The following is a 17,597-nucleotide window of genomic DNA, read 5'->3' on the forward strand; positions in this document are numbered from 1 at the left end:
GGGAATACTAAAAGATACAGATGGGAAACTTGTGTTGAGTACTAACGAAAAATTAAAGAGATGGACAGAATACATAAATGAATTGTTCAAAGACAATAGAACAGAGCAGATGGAAGTCGAAGTAGAAGATGATACGGTTTTGAAGATATTAAAAGAAGAAATTAAATCGGCATTAAAAAACAGCAAAAATGGTAAAGCAGTAGGTCCAGACCAAATCCCAGTAGAAAGCTTAAAATGTATAAATGATGAAACCTTAGACATTATCGTAGACTTGTTTAACACAGTGTACAAAACAGGAAACATACCAAAACAATGGTTACTCTCAACCTTTTGTGCTATCCCTAAAAATACAAACGCTAAAGATTGCAGTGAATACAGAACAATATCATTAATAAGTCACATTCTCAAATTATTCTTGAAAATAATACATGGTCGTATAAACAAAAAACTAGAAGAAGGAATAGATGATAGTCAGTTTGGGTTCAGAAACGGACTAGGAACCAGAGAGGCGTTATTTGCTTTTAATGTGTTAGCTCAAAGATGCATGGACATGAATGTGGATGTGCATGTTTGTTACGTTGATTTTGAGAAGGCTTTTCACAAAGTAAGACATGAAAAATTAGTCCAAATTCTAAAGACAAAAAACATAGACAAAAGGGACTTACGAATAATAACAAACCTTTACTGGAATCAAAGAGCACAAATTGTAATAGATAACGAACCCAGTCCAGAAATTGAAATCAGGAGAGGAGTTCGGCAGGGATGTATTATGTCTCCATTACTCTTTAATGCATATAGTGAAGCCATTTTTGAAGAAGCATTGCTATCTCAAAGTGAAGGAATAATAATTAACGGAAGATCTATTAACAACATAAGATATGCAGATGACACCGTGATTATAGCAAGCTCTGCTGAACAACTCCAACTACTACTGAACAAAACAAACAATTTCTGTAAGGAATATGGACTAAAAATGAATATAAAAAAGACCAAATACATGATAATAACTAAGAAAACAAACATACAAACAAGCATATATTTGGGAAATGTACCGATAGAAAGGGTTGATAAATACAAATACCTAGGAACCTGGATTTCAGAGAAAAATGATCAAACAACAGAAATAAGGACCAGGATAGAAATAGCAAGAAATGCGTTTGTAAAAATGAAAACAGTTCTCTGCAACAAAGACCTTAGCTTAGAACTGAGAGCAAGAGCTTTGAGATGCTACGTGTTCTCGATACTACAATATGGACTTCAAAGCTGGACATTAAAGCAAGAACACATAAATAAGCTACAGTCATTTGAAATGTGGTGTTACAGAAGAATGCTTAGAATAGCATGGACACAGAGGAAAACGAACACGGAAGTACTGCGAGAAATGGGTAAAGAATGCGAAATAATAAACACAATAAAAATAAGAAAGTTACAATATCTGGGACACGTAATGAGGGGACCGCGATATGAAATGCTAAGACTGATAATACAGGGAAAGATAAGAGGCGGAAGGAGTATAGGAAGAAGGAGAGTGTCATGGTTAAAGAATTTAAGGGACTGGTTTAGATGCAGTTCTATAGAACTCTTTAGAGCAGCGGTGGATAGAGTAAAGATAGTGATGATGATATCCAACCTCCGATTAGGAGACGGTACTTGAAGAAGAAGAATGTTGTATATAAATGAAATTACGATAATGGTACTTTTCAATAGTGATATAAAATACAGGGTGTTTCATTTAAAATTACTGAGAAAATAATGTACTTGCGTTTGGCCTCACCCTGTATTAAATATAAATAAAATTATCAATGTCAATCATTTTTAAAATTTTTGACAATAAATAAAAAACCATTGCTGTTGTGCTTATTTTTATTTATAGGGTGACCTGAACTTGTTACGATTTTTATTGAAAATTGGCTATAACTTTGTAACTACCCTGTATAACATAACAGACCTTTATATTTCTTTAATAGGAAAGTTAAGGAGATTTTGAATAAAAGATAAAATATAGGGTATTGTATTTAAAAAAAACAAAAGTTTGGTCTGCCACGATGTTATCGAACACCCTGTAACATTCTAATTAATTTTAAAATGTGAAGCTAAGAGTTGGCTACAATTTTTGTTATTAACGTTTATTCCTATCTATTATTATAGCGGATCTATTGAGCTTTACCCCACTAATCAATCACCCTGTAGGCTGATCCAAATATTTTCGGAAGGTGGGATAAGTTACAAAATAAATGTTGTTCTGAAGCTATTTCCTTGTGGCATTTTTATAATTACGTATTTTTTATGGGAAATAAGCCACAATTTTACTAAAAAATGAATTTATTAACGTTTCGAAGCCCAAATCGGGTTTCGTTGTCAAAATACAAAATACTATTAAAATAAACAAAAATGTTGTTGCTAAGTAAAAAAATTCTTCTAATAATTTATTTAATCTGACTCATTTATATTGGCAATTCAGACAATCAGAAACCCGATTTGGGCTTCGAAACGTTAATAAATTCATTTTTTAGTAAAATTGTGGCTTATTTCCCATAAAAAATACGTAATTACAAAATAAAGTCCTTTTGCCCTATGACGGCCGATATGCAATTAAGAGATGATCAGTGGGTCTCAAACAGTGGGGCGTTAATATTTAATTCCGATCGCTTGAAAAGTAAAACTATTTCATTTCCTGTATTTTATGTTCAGTAAGAATATTGGATTTTACTCTATCAAAGGCAAATAAAATGAATATAATATGTATATACAGGGCGTGTTAAAAGAAGTGGGACGGAATATTTCAAATACTCGAAATTATTTGTCGACACAAATGTTCATTAAGATCTCTATTTTGCGTATAATGAAAATTATACGAATGGTTTTGCATGCAGTAAAATTGGAAAATACTTGACAAGTTGCTGGTATATCCAAATTTGAACAAAATACATCCAGGACTTTACTTTCTACAGACACTGTATTAAATATAACCTTGAAACAAACTGGCACTAAATCACTTCCGAGTTTTCAACAAAACAAAAGGTTGTGTAGTGATTGCAAAAACGGTTCGCATGTTTTAAATAAGATTTTTGTTGATTATGTATTTTGCTAAAATATTAAATAACACCAATACAATTCACAACCATCATTTAATTTTTAACGATAAACAAAAGTGTAATATATGATGACAAGTTTGAATTTGATCGACTTTGTCGATAACAGTGTCGTTAATAAATATTTTTAAATACCATGAATCATTTTTCAATGATTGGGTGGCTTTAAGAAATACATATTTATTACTAAATAGTTTTTTTACGTGTATAAATGAGATTATAATAATTATGACACATGGTACTCCTTATATTTTTTAAATATGTAATATGTTTTGTAAAGGCATAACTTTGATTATTGGCTAAACCTACATTATACGATACGTCACAAGAAATTAAAGAAAATTATCAGTAGTAATTGCACAAAAGCTCTAAAATTATTGAATTTTTCCCGAGTGACACTTTGACAGTTTTCACGTCAAAGTGTCACGAGGACAAAAATTCTATATTAATTTTAGAGATCGAGTGCAATTTGTTGCGATTATTTCATGAATAAAACTGTTCAACACCAAAATTTTATTGTAATTTATTTATGTAAGTACAAATTAGTACAATTAAACACACAGTTGTTATAAATATTAATTTGACGGTTGAAAGTCATCACTTTTATAATTTTTAAAAATTAATTGTCATTAATGTCACTGAATGTATTTTTTCGTAGCAACGAAGGGCATCTGACGTGATATACTTGACGACGGGAAATTATCAAAAATTATCGGGTATAATATCACAAGAGAGTGAGAATAAATTGAAAATAATGCGATAGTTTTTCGAAAATTTGTTGTCTGGCAATAGACATGAGAGCCCGCAGGGCTCGAGTGGCTATTGCCCAATGACAACAAATTTGAGTAAAAATGAAGCATTATTTTCTTATTTATTCTTACTGTCGTGTGATATTCGTAAGATTATTTTTTTAATACGTATATTATGGATATTTTCTTAAATGTGACAGTTGTCAAAACTAGGAAACTGGTTGCCTTTAAACAGAAACAATCTACTTAAAAAAATTCTCTCGGTAATTTTCTACAGTAGATAATTCTCAGTATAATTTTAATCTGATTGGGCAGAATTAAACAAGTGATCAAATATCTTACTATACGATTGGAAGTTAAAATCATTAAAAAATAATCGATTTAATTTAGATTTATGTAGCTTTCTATTGGTCAGAATCTCCTATGAATGAAATAATCATGTAAATTCACTGTTTAAATAAGATACAGTGCGCTGGAATAAGTGTTACCTCCCCTTAATAACCTACTTATTTCTCGGACAGGTCGATTTTTAAAATAATCAAAGTATATTATAACATCAATGTTTCGAACTTTACGCGATCCCTCTTCAAGTGACAGGCAAAATTTTGATTTTTTTAAATGGGAAAGTACATCATGTGATAGCTCATTTAAAAAATTGATGGATTCGACCGTTACTTGATGGAAGTTCATTTTATCTCACAATAAAACACTGAAAAACGTTAGTTTTTCTGTACTTCCACAAAATTTATTACAACTATGTTATTACTACAGCTGTTTCGGCAAAGTGCCTTTCTCAAGTGATATATTTTACAATGTGTTTGCCTTTTTAAGTCTTTAACTGAAGAGGTTGAGGAGTGGGGAGCTGTTTGTCTCGAGTTGGTCATTCAGAATTATATCTGTATTTTTCAATTTATTAATTTCCATTGATTCTAAAAGTGATAGCTTAAGGCCTTTATTTTGAATATGTAGAATTTGAAACTCTTCATTGAAAGAATGATTATGATCTAGAAGGTGAAGTGCGTATGTAGAAGTGTCTGTTTTTCTATTGTTGAAAGCCCTTTTGTGTTCTGCTATCCGTTTGTCAAAAGTTCTGCCAGTTTGACCGATGTAAGTTTTCGGACAGTCACCACAAGTTAGTTTGTACACACCACTCTGTAGTTGTTTTCTATTTCGGCTTTTATTGTTTTTAATATGTTTGCTTAAGTTGTTGTTAGTTCTGAAAGCTGGTGTTATTCCTTTCTTTTTTATGTATCTGGCTATTTTTGTTGTTATTTTGCCAGTATATGTGAGAGAGCAGAAGGTACTGGGTTCTTTCTGTGGTGGTGGATACACTAATTTCAAGGCTTTCTTATGGAAATCTATCAGATATATTTATGAACCAACTTGAAACAACAATTTCTAAACACCCCTTATTTAAACAGTTCTTATATTGGTGGAGATACGTGGATGACATACTAGTCTGCTTTACAGGAACTAACAGACAACTTGACCAATTTCTATCATACATTAATTCACTTCATAGTAATATTGAGTTCACAATAGAAACAGAACAGAATAATTCCATAAACTTTCTAGATGTAACGATTACCAGACTACACAACAAACATGAGTTCTCCGTATATCATAAACCTACCCATACTGACACAACTATACACAATTCATCATCCCATCCTACACAACACAAATTAGCAGCCTACCATAGCATGATACATAGACTGACAGAAATTCCTATGACAAAAAATAACTTCGAGACAGAACTAAATATCATTAGACAAATAGCAGTAAACAATGGCTATAACGAACAAACAGTTAACAACATTTTAAACCAAAAACTCTATAAGAAAGCCTTGATAGCCAGATACATAAAAAAGAAAGGAATAACACCAGCTTTCAGAACTAACAACAACTTAAACAAACATATTAAAAACAATAAAAGCCGAAATAGAAAACAACTACAGAGTGGTGTGTACAAACTAACTTGTGGTGACTGTCCGAAAACTTACATCGGTCAAACTGGCAGAACTTTTGACAAACGGATAGCAGAACACAAAAGGGCTTTCAACAATAGAAAAACAGACACTTCTACATACGCACTTCACCTTCTAGATCATAATCATTCTTTCAATGAAGAGTTTCAAATTCTACATATTCAAAATAAAGGCCTTAAGCTATCACTTTTAGAATCAATGGAAATTAATAAATTGAAAAATACAGATATAATTCTGAATGACCAACTCGAGACAAACAGCTCCCCACTCCTCAACCTCTTCAGTTAAAGACTTAAAAAGGCAAACACATTGTAAAATATATCACTTGAGAAAGGCACTTTGCCGAAACAGCTGTAGTAATAACATAGTTGTAATAAATTTTGTGGAAGTATAGAAAAACAAACGTTTTTCAGTGTTTTATTGTGAGCTCATTTAAAAGTATTAGAAATACTGATTAAACGCATTCATTTTTTTCGAATCCTGAGAATACTAATGAGTATTTTTGAAAAATTTAAACGCAGAATAAAATATTACATTATTGCCAAGGGCTGAAAATCCCTTAGAATAAACAAAAATTTCTTTTGAATGATATATTTGAAATAAAAAATCCGACTAAATTTTCTTTTTTTTTGAAGTTATATTTCTTTAGGCGCGATTGAGAGTAAAATTTCATAATACTGCACGCATGCGCACACAGACAGTATGGCGTTTAGTTGCTGAATCTTTCAAGTTATGTATAAATATATTAGTGCAAGAAATGGTGTGAAAAGAATATATTAGTGTTTTTAGTATATATATTTATTATAATTTTTGTGCCTTTGGATTTGTCTTCCTCAGGAGTAAGAGAGTATTATTAAAACATTTTATTGTATATTTATTATACTTCACCTTCCAGTCTGTTTGTTACCGTGAATTGTCATTAGGTACGTACGAACCGATACAGACACAGTCCTCGTAGCGTATTTGATATAGCATTCGGCCAGAGATCGAGAGGTCTTGAGTTCGAGTCCGGAGCAATCCTATACTTTTTTTTAATTTTTTTGAAAGCGGTAAGCACAAAATAAGTTTGGTGTTTAAAAAAATTAAAACAAACTGTTTAAAGTATATTTATTTTTAAGAAATCATATAATAGAAGTATAACTTCTTACGTGCGTACAAAGTACACACACATTCTTTTTTTTTCACCCCTGTGACTTATTAAAATAATCATTATAGAAGTTTTCAGGGACTTTTGACCCTCGACAATATTGTAATATTTCATTCTGCGTTTAAATTTTTCAAAAATACTTATTAGTTTTCTCAGGATTCGAAAAAAATGAATACATTTGACAATATCTCGACCGAAATTTAGCGCCTACGGTCTCAAAAAGGATTAAAGTATTATAAATTTTTGTAATCAGTCTTTAAAAAGCTTTTAAATGAGGTGTCACATGATGTACTTTCCCATTTAAAAAAATCAAAGATATCACTGTCACCTGAAGAGGGACCGCGTAAAGTTTGAAACATTGATGCTATAATATACTATGATTATTTTAAAAATCGACCTGTCCGAGCGTTTTGCTTATGTGCTAAAAATTAATAAGTTATTAAGGGGGATAACACTTATTCCAGCGCACTGTATATTCCGTACTATTGCAATAAAATATTAAAACGAATAAACGAAAACTTGTTGAGTAGTGCTGATTGACACAACAGATCAGTAAAATCTTATTTATACAGATAGTGTAAAATATATCGCCTCTTATCTGGTCCGCTAGTAATAAAGTTATCAGCATTTAATTGCAAAGCGGTCTTATTAGGTGGAAAATACTTTATGTATAATTTTATATACTGCCATTCATTAGGTACAACAAACTGTTCCCGAAATTAATAAATTATTGTGCTCAAATGTGGGCAAATTCTGCGCCGGAACGCCGTTCCGGCGCGTTCCGGCACCATGACACCACTGGTTATATTTAGAAACACATGTCTTTGTAGGGTGGTGACAGATGCTGCACAAGATTGCGAAGCAGTCTTTCTTCATCAAAGTACTGAATCATAAGTAAGTGTCGGTCCTATCACTGAAATATATATCCAACGATTACTTTTGGTTTAAACCGCAGGTTTTACCGACAACTCGTCTGCAGTTTCAGAAGAGTCGCTTAGCCCTGCTGGTTATATTGTTAATGTGAGTACACCAATTGAGTTTTGAATCCAGGGTTATCCCTAGATAACTCCATTGGGTCTTTCCAGTACCGCTCCAGATAATTTCAGCTCACTTAGTTCCTGTACTATCCAAGGCTTCTGTTATATTTAGAAACACATGTCTTTGTAGGGTGGTGAGAGATGCTGCACAAGATTGCGAAGCAGTCTTTCTTCATCAAAGTACTGAATCATAAGTAACTGTCGGTCATATCACTGAAATATATATCCAACGTTTACCTTTGGTTTAAACCCCAGGTTTTACCGACAACTCGTAGAGTCGCTTAGCCCTGCTGGTTATATTGTTAATGTGAGTGCACCAATTGAGATTTGAATCCAGGGTTATCCCTAGATAACTCCATTGGGTCTTTCCAGTACCGCTCCAAATAATTTCAGCTTACTTAGTCCAGTAAGTTTCCTCTTATTTGTGAAGGTTACCAATTTAGTTTTTGAAGAATTCACGGAGAATATCGTCTGCGAAAACTTAAACCCAGATTCCTTGGACGCTTTGACTATGAGTCGGGTCATCGACAACTATGTTCTATAATGACATTGACACTACACCCAATTAAGGGCATCACTTAGTTTCCCTCAGGATTATGGCACCTTCATACGGAGCTGTGGATATCATTCTGCTCTGAAGCATCTGCATGCATGCTTACATGTTGTGGTATTGATTTCCTTCCTCACCAGTGCAGTTTGTATAGATTTGATCGAGGTATTATCAAATTACCCTCTATTGGGACCGTGCAAGTTCGGAAAAGCGATACCTGGTTTCATAGCTGGGCAACATTTTTCGTACTTTTAATTATATTGGCCAATCATATTGGTCCTGGTTACTGGACAATTGTCAAGGCCGTAGCCCAAAAAAATTATAAGACGAAAAAGTAATATTAAGGTTATGTTATTAAAAGGTAATTATTAAAATGCACTGCTACAAGCAAAATACAATTAATTAAATTTACTTTTATATAATAATTGCATATCATATCAATATTGTGGAGCAACATATCATTTTTCTTCTTCATTGACAGTAGATATGAAATATACGTCAATTTGACAATTTCAATTGACAATGAATTATTTAAGAAAGTTGAAAGATTTCTCCGCTATTCGCGCACAATCGTTTCTCTTATCCCCTCCAACAGTGTCGTACTGATAGAGCAGCAGGCTCTGGTTTCAGTTGGGATGCGGGCCCCCGCCCAAAACATTAAATATAAATCATCATATATCATAAAAACTCAAGCTAATTTATAGTCCATTTACTCACGGTTTTTGCTGTAAATTTTAAAGAACTACTCGGATTGAGATGAAATTTGGCATACACATAGCTAACATGTCAAACAAAAAAAGTGATACCTATTGTGTCGATGTGCGCTTCTGCCCTAGGTGTGTTTTACCCCTTCTCGGGTGAAAAAAATACGTTCAAGATAAGTCCGGAATTGGATAAACTGACTAATTCTAAGCAACCTTTAAGTTCTTTAGAGTTTTTTCACTAAGTCAATACTTTTCGAGTTATTTGTGACTGAATAATATGTTCATTTAAAAAAAAACACGTTTTGAGACGGTGCTTCGCAAATACCTCAGAAAGTAAGTATGTTATCGAAAAAAATATTCTTAATAAAAATATAGCTTATAAAAAAATGAAAAATATGGTATATATACGAAGTCTTTAAACTCAGTAGGTCATGAAATGTAGGTTCTTATAATAGAAATAACCAAAAATGAATCAATTTTCGAGAAAAAGTCATCACAACTTTTTTAAAGTTTTTTAAAAAAGCCATATAGACCGGACAGTATCGTCGCCCCCGCTAGCGAAAATATTCCGATTCGATTTTTTTTCACAAACTTACTCAAAAAGAGGTCCTTATAACATATCCACTGGGTGCCGGGCGGTGCCGTGGTCGAAAAATAATTTAAACAATTTTTTTTAAACAAATTCACAGAAATAATTTTTTTATTTCAATATTTTTTCCGATAATTTGAGTCATTCTGAGCAAAAAAGGTTTCTTGTCATTTTTCTCTAAAATTGATTGTTGTCGAGTTATATGCGATAAAAAATTTGAAAAATGCGAAAATGGCCATTTTCAAGTCTTAATAACTCGATTAAAAATTATTACTATGAAAATCAAAAAGTGACCAAATCAAGTTTTAGACCCCTTCTTCAAGGTCCTGAAGAGACTTTCGTCATTATTTTATTACAAAGCTGCTATTTTTAATTATTAACAATTAGCGCTATAGTCCAACTGTATCGTCGCCCCCGTTAGCGAAACTATTTCGATTAGATTTTTTTGCACAAACTTACTCAAAAAGAGGTCGTTAATAACACATCCACAGGGTGCCGGGCGGTGTCATGGTCGAAAAATTGTTTAAACAATTTTTTTAAAACAAATTCACAAAAATAATGTTTTCATTGCGAACGATATTTTTTAGATAATTTGGATTATTCTGAGCAAAAAAAGGTCTCTTGTGATTTTTCTCTAAAATTGATTGTTGTCGAGTTATATGGCCATTTTCGCATTATTCAAATTTTAAATCGCGTATAACTCGACAATCAATTTTAGAAAAAAATCACAGGAGACCTTTTTTGCACAGAATGTCCCAAATTATCTTAAAAAAAATTGTTCGAAGTGAAAAAATTTTTCGACCACGGCACCGCCCGTCACCCTGTGGATATGTTATAAGAACCTCTTTTTGAGTAAGTTTGTGCAAAAAAATCGAATCGGAATAATTTCACCAAAGGGAGCGACGATACATCTTGGACTATAGCGCTAATTGTTAATAATTAAAAATAACAGCTTTGATAATGACAAAAATCTCTTTAGGGCCTTAAAGAATGGGTTTGAAACTTGATTTAGATACTTTTTTAATGGTATAATAATAATTTTTAATCGAGTTATTAAGTAACGAAAATGGCTATTTTCATATTTTTCAAATTTTTAATTGCGTATAACTTGACAACAATTAATTTTAGAGAAAAATGACAAGAGCCCTTTTTTGCTCAGAATGGCCCAAATTATCTAAAAAAAAATTGTTCGAAATGAAAAAATTAGTTTCGTGAATTTGTTTAAAAAAAATTGTTTAAACAATTTTTCGACCACGGCACCGCCCGGCATCCTGTAGATATGTTATAAGGACCTCTTTTTGAGTAAGTTTGTGCAAAAAAATCGAATCGGAATAATTTCGCTAGCGGGGGCGACGATACTGTCCGGTCTAATATTTTTGTAATTTTTCAATTTCTAGCATCAATATTAACTTTCTATGTAACGCTCAAAATAAAGTTGGACACTTTGTTTTTGGTAAACAAATCGTAAAAATCACCCACTAATTAGCATCCCAAATGAAATTAATCGTTACCGATTCACAAGTTACTTGACTTACGTATTACTTATATGATCTGTAAGTTTTACCGCTTCAAAGTGCTCATTTTTGAAAACAATTTGGTTTTAAATTAAAAAAATTTATAATTGTGAAAAAAAATTTTTTTTCAAAATAACTTATTAGTTATTGGTGATACCAAAAATCCCAACTAGTATAAAAAATACAGGTTTTGCTATTGTGAATATTTTGGACTTCTTGTTTTCCTGAAGACAAAAATTGGTTATAAAATATGTCTGTTCAAATTTTGCATACACTCGTGATTAGTGACTCGTTTAAGCCCATTTGACTACAGCCTTTTCAAAAATAGGCACTTTGAACCAACGAATCTTACATATCTTATAAACAATAAGTAAAGTAATTTGTGAAGCGGTAATATCATTTCGAATGCTAATTAGAAAGTGATTTTCACGCCTTTTTTATTAATAAAAAAAAGATACCTACATTATTTTGATCGAAATTTACTTAATTTTGATGTTAGAAACTTAAAAAAAAACAATAGACTATGAAAACAGTAAACTAATATTTATCCTATCGTTTTTCATACTCACATGATTGATCACTTTACACCAGCCATTTTTATAAATAATGAAACTCAAAAATTTTCTGCATCCAAAATTCCAGTCATAATTAAAAACCTTAAGATCGGAAAACTAACACAGCTTTTAAAAAATGAACATGATGAACAAGATGATGAAAACTGCCCCCAACTCGATTCGAATTCAATATAGCTCACCGTTTAGCATATATAGTGAAACTCAATTTCTGAAATTTTTAGCCCCCTAGGTGGTCATGTGACCCACCTAGAGCCTAATTAGGGTTTTTATGTTTTTATTTTTTATCTCGGCCGCATCGAGAACTAGCGAAAAACTTTAAATAAAAAAGTAAGCTTTAAAAAGTTCTGCCGAAATTTTTTTTTTATTTTTGATGGGAAATTTAAATTTTAGAACGATTTTAAAATGAGTATAAAAAATAACTAAGACATTCGTTTTCACGAAAAAAATATATAACGTGTATTTTTGCATTTTATGTGTTTCACCCTGAATTTTTTCAAATTTTTAAAATTGGTGAAACGTACCTTTAAAAATAAAAAACCGCATTTTTTCGTTTTTTGATACAATTTTTTACATGTTTTTCAAAAAAGGTAACACCGTCACTAGAATAGGTAAAAAACTGAAAAATAATTGGGGTTTGCTTAATAAAATTATTTTGTAGTGCCATCCATTTTCAAGATACAGGGCGTTGAAGAAAACAAAATTTTACACATTTTTTACGATTTTGCCGAAACTACTGGCAACATTGTTATAAATTTGGAGAGTTTTAAGAGGTAGTTGTTGTGAGTTTTTTGACATACAATTAAGAATTTTATATTTATCATTGGCGCGCATAGGGGTAATGGTCTAAACTTTTTAAAGAAAAAAGATAGTATGCCACTGACATATTTCAAACTAACAATCGTTTTTGAATTCCTCGTTCAATTTGTGACAAAAAATCTATCTACCTATTTTTTCATACGACACGCCATTTTAATTCAAAAAATAAAACATCTTAACCCTTACAAATTTTCGAACTTCTAGTAGTTTCTACATCTACATAAACATCCATTATAAAAACTAATTCGAATACTTTGGAAGTGTTAAGATATTTTATTTTTTGCAGCGAAACGGCGCATTGTATGAAAAAATAAGAAGATAGTTTTTTTATTGCAAATTAAACAAGGAATTCAAAAATGATTGTTAATTTGAAATAGGTCAGTGGCGTACTATCTTTTTTTCTTTGAAAATTAAGACCATTACCCGTATGCGCACCAATAATAAATATCAAATCCTTAATTGTATGTCAAAACATGCACAATAACTACCTCTTAGATTCCGCCAAGTTTTATTAGAATGTTGCCGATAGTTTCGGAAAAATCGTAAAAAATGTGTAAAATTTTGTTTTCTTCAACGCTCTGTATCTTGAAAATGGATAGTGTTACAAAAAATTTTTATTAAGCAAACCCCAATTATCTTTCAGTTTTTTACCTATTCTAGTGACGGTGTTACCTTTTTTAAAAAATATGTATAAAATTGTATCAAAAAACGGAAAATAAACCGAAAAAATTCGGTTTTTTATTTTTAAAGGTGCGTTTCACCAATTTTAAAAATTTGAAAAAATTCAGGGTGAAACATGCAAAAATACACGTTATATATTCTTTTCGTGAAAACGAATGTCTTAGTTATTTTTTTATACCCATTTCAAATTTTAGAATCGTTCTAAAATTTAAATTTCCTGCCAAAAATAAAAAAAAAATTTCTCACAGAACTTTTTAAAGCTTACAACTTTTTTATTTAAAGTTTTTTTCGCTAGTTCTCGATGCGGCTGAGATAAAAAATAAAAACATAAAAACCCTAATTAGAATCCAAACCACGTGATTTTTAATGACAGGACGTATGGCAGGCAATTCAAGCGTTGCCAGAGTTGTTAAAATTGTACCAATTTGATACAATTAACAACCAAACTTTTGATACTAGTCTCCTAAAGTAAAAACCTAAAATTTTGTGACATAAGAAATTTGCTTCAAATAATATTAAACGACGTTTTTTTAAGTTTTTGTACAAAATGTGTTGGTTTAGTACTTTGTGTCACTATTCCAGTCATTCCGGTGCATTTACAAAAATTTCTCTGGCAACACTGCACACAAGCGATTTTATTGGATACTTTATTTAAATTAAAATTTCAAATTTAAGATACAATGTGGTATTACTAAGTACCTAAAATAATAAAATATATATTACCCCGATGATTTTACCTAAAATCTATTTTAGGGATGCTCAATATTATTTTTTATTAAACTTATAAAACATAAAATTTGTTAACCTAGCTTTCTTCAATCTTCCAAATTACTTAGTTAAAACTTTTTAACTACTTATTAAAGTTTATTGACGTAAGCAATATTTGTTACTATGTCACAGAAGTATTTAGCAATACTTACATGGACATAAAATACGAAAATTACTTTAAAATACTAAAATAACACTATACTATCATATGCCTTCAATGTATTGCATGCCAATCGCCAGACATATTGGAATAGTTTGACAGATCGTTGGATTCCCTAATTAGGCTCTAGGTGGGTCACATGACCACCTAGGGGGCTAAAAATTTCAGAAAGTGACCTATATGGAATTCGAATCGAGTTGGGGGCAGTTTTCATTATCTTACCCGGCTAGGCCCTTTATATCAACAAAATAGATTCTCAAATTGCATAATATGATAAATTTATAAATAAGGTAAATAATTACGTACAAAACTCTAGGGAGATAAAACGCTTAAAAAAATATCAAAAAAACCTTGGATAACGGTGGGGTTGATATCTTTTATCAAACGACGAGATTTTTTTAAAAAGAAATTGTCACTATTGTCTATATTTAGAATTTAATTTCAATTTTTAAGAATTACCTACTTATATAAAAGTACAGGCTGAATGATGACGGTTCTATAAACACGAGTATCGAGCCTATTGTATTGGGATTATTTTTATGACCGTATAAAACTTGCAATGCATATTTACATCTTTGTAGTTTACCTACATCTTATTCATAAATCTTGCTAATATACAAGTGTTTGAGTTATCACGTGTAGGCAGGCCCTATGTCGGTTAGTCTTTACAAATGATGAAACATGGGCTTTGGAAAGCAGGTAAAACGTGTAAAACCTTACAACAGCGTTCCCTGTATTTCAATAAATTTTGTTTTCAAATGTTTTGAGGAATAGTTATTCTTCGTTTTTATTTATAAGTACCTACACAAAAACTAAAATCTATTAAGCAGTTACATTTCCTATGTGTGTATTTGTGTAGTTCAAAATGTCCCCATCAAATTAGAAACAAAAGAAACAAAAAGCGCATTAAAGTGGGCCCCTGCGGGGCCCGGACCCTGGTTCCGCGGAATCCACGGAACCCTGCTCAGTACGCCACTGCCCTCCAAGTACTTGCACACGGTGAATATCTAAAAATGAGAAACCCGCATATGTGACGATTATCGATGAACGAGTAAAATATTAGTCATATTGATAACCCTTTTTGTAAACTTGATTATGCTATTGTCTTTTAATTACCTCTCCCAATTAATTTGAACCACACCTATAATAGTCCTGAAATTTTGAAATTATTTAAATAATTTCGCATATTTTATGGTCATGTCTTATTTCTACAGATGGGTAGATATAAAGATTGGAATTTTCGTTTACACCATCAAACACAGAATAACATGAAGGGAACTGCGTATCGGATAAATGTAAATAAGCAAAGTAACTTTACAATGCCAGTAAAATATTTCTGTATATCCCTCGTAACAGTCGTTTTTCTCCATTCGATTACGAAGCTTTAGCCTGATATTTGTATAAGCAAATGCATTTGTGCCAATTTCGGTAGATGTGTGTGTTCCATTTTGGTAGATGACAACGTCCGGACGGGGTAAGATTGTATCTGTATTGTGACGCAACTTTAGGCAAAACGTGCCATGGATTTCAAGGCGAATACAAATGTGCGCCTTTAGGGGGATATATTTTGTTTATGGGGAATTCTAACATTGAGCTCGAATCTCTTCTGTAGGGGGATCGGTATTAGGAGAAAGGATGAAGGGTATCGATTTGTTTTTTGGGATGTATAAGTGAAAATATTTTTTTAGATTGCGGAGATAACTCATAAGATCGTTTTTGCATCATCTACGAGGGATTTTCAAGAAACTCAAGAAACCACGTGAAACTATGTGTTTATTGCACTAATTCTATTGAGTGGACAACTGACTCCTAACAAAAATAATAATGTAATTTATATGCTACATCTACTCAAATGTACAGGTTGTCACAAGTAGATCAAAAATGAGGCAAATATTAGAGTCTAGTAAAATAAAATTACACTACATGTAAATCAAAATGTAAATTCGTACAGGTGGAAACAAATTTTATATCAAAGTTTAGGTGGGTAAAAAAGATATTTTCAAGAAAGTATCCATAATTGTCAAAATAACTGTCAAAGTTTAAATACATAATTCAAAGTTTCTCTTCGAATTTTGTGATTTAACCACAGATTATTTAACGTAGATAAAATTTGTTCAGTCCATTCTTGTATCGACATATCGAAGTAATTTAGTACAGCAAAAAAACACCCTGTTCGAGACTGTGACAAGCCCAGTCCAGGAAAACTAATACACAGGTACGCAAATGATGATAAATATATTTGTCAAAATATGTTTCCATCCGGGATAAATACAGAGTTTAGTAATAATTCAATAACCAACCCACAAATGTATCAACAAGTCAACACACAAGGGCAACTAGCCATGAATGTACAAACCACGCCATATCTAATATCGATGTCGCAACCAGCACCAACTAAACCAATGCCACCTAACTTGTACCCTCCACTACCACAGACACAAATTCCATTAGTGCCGATCACATATCATAGTTCTGCTTCAAATTATCAATTACAACGATTGCCATCCACCAGTGAAGAAGAGGAAGAAAACAACGAACCAGCTAGCAGCAACGATTGGCAAGAAATTAGAAGCTCAAAAAGAAGAAAAATCAGAAAAACAACAGACAATGCAAACAGTACAAATATTATTGTAACAGAAAATAGATTTGAAGCGCTAGAAAATGAAGTAATCCCTCCCAAGGAGAACAACACAGCAAACCCTCCACCAATTTTCATACACGGTGTACAAGACTATCAAAAAATGGTACAAAAAATTAAGGATGTAGCAGAAAGGGAAGAATATCATACAAAAAGTTTAACTAACAATGTCGTAAAATTAAGTTGTGGCACGCCAGATACATATAGAAAAATGGTTAGATATTTTAATGAACATAACATTTATCAGCATACATATCAGTTAAAACAGGATCGAGCCTATAGAGTTGTAATAAAATACCTTCTACAACCACTCTACAAACACCGAGGATATAAAAAACGAACTCCTAAAACTGGGTCATAAAGTTCGAAATATAATAAATGCACAACACAGAATTACTAAAGAGCCACTTAATTTGTTCTTCGTGGATCTCGAACCGGCAGCAAATAACAAAGATATTTATAACTTAAGGGGGCTACAGAATAGAGTTATTGAAATTGAACCTCCCCGAACAACCAAAAATCGCATAATACAATGCATGAGATGCCAATCGTACGGTCACTCCAAGTCATATTGCAATAAACCATTTGT

The sequence above is a fragment of the Diabrotica virgifera genome, chromosome 9, assembly GCF_917563875.1.
Source record: "Diabrotica virgifera virgifera chromosome 9, PGI_DIABVI_V3a".
NCBI lineage: Eukaryota > Metazoa > Arthropoda > Insecta > Coleoptera > Chrysomelidae > Diabrotica > Diabrotica virgifera.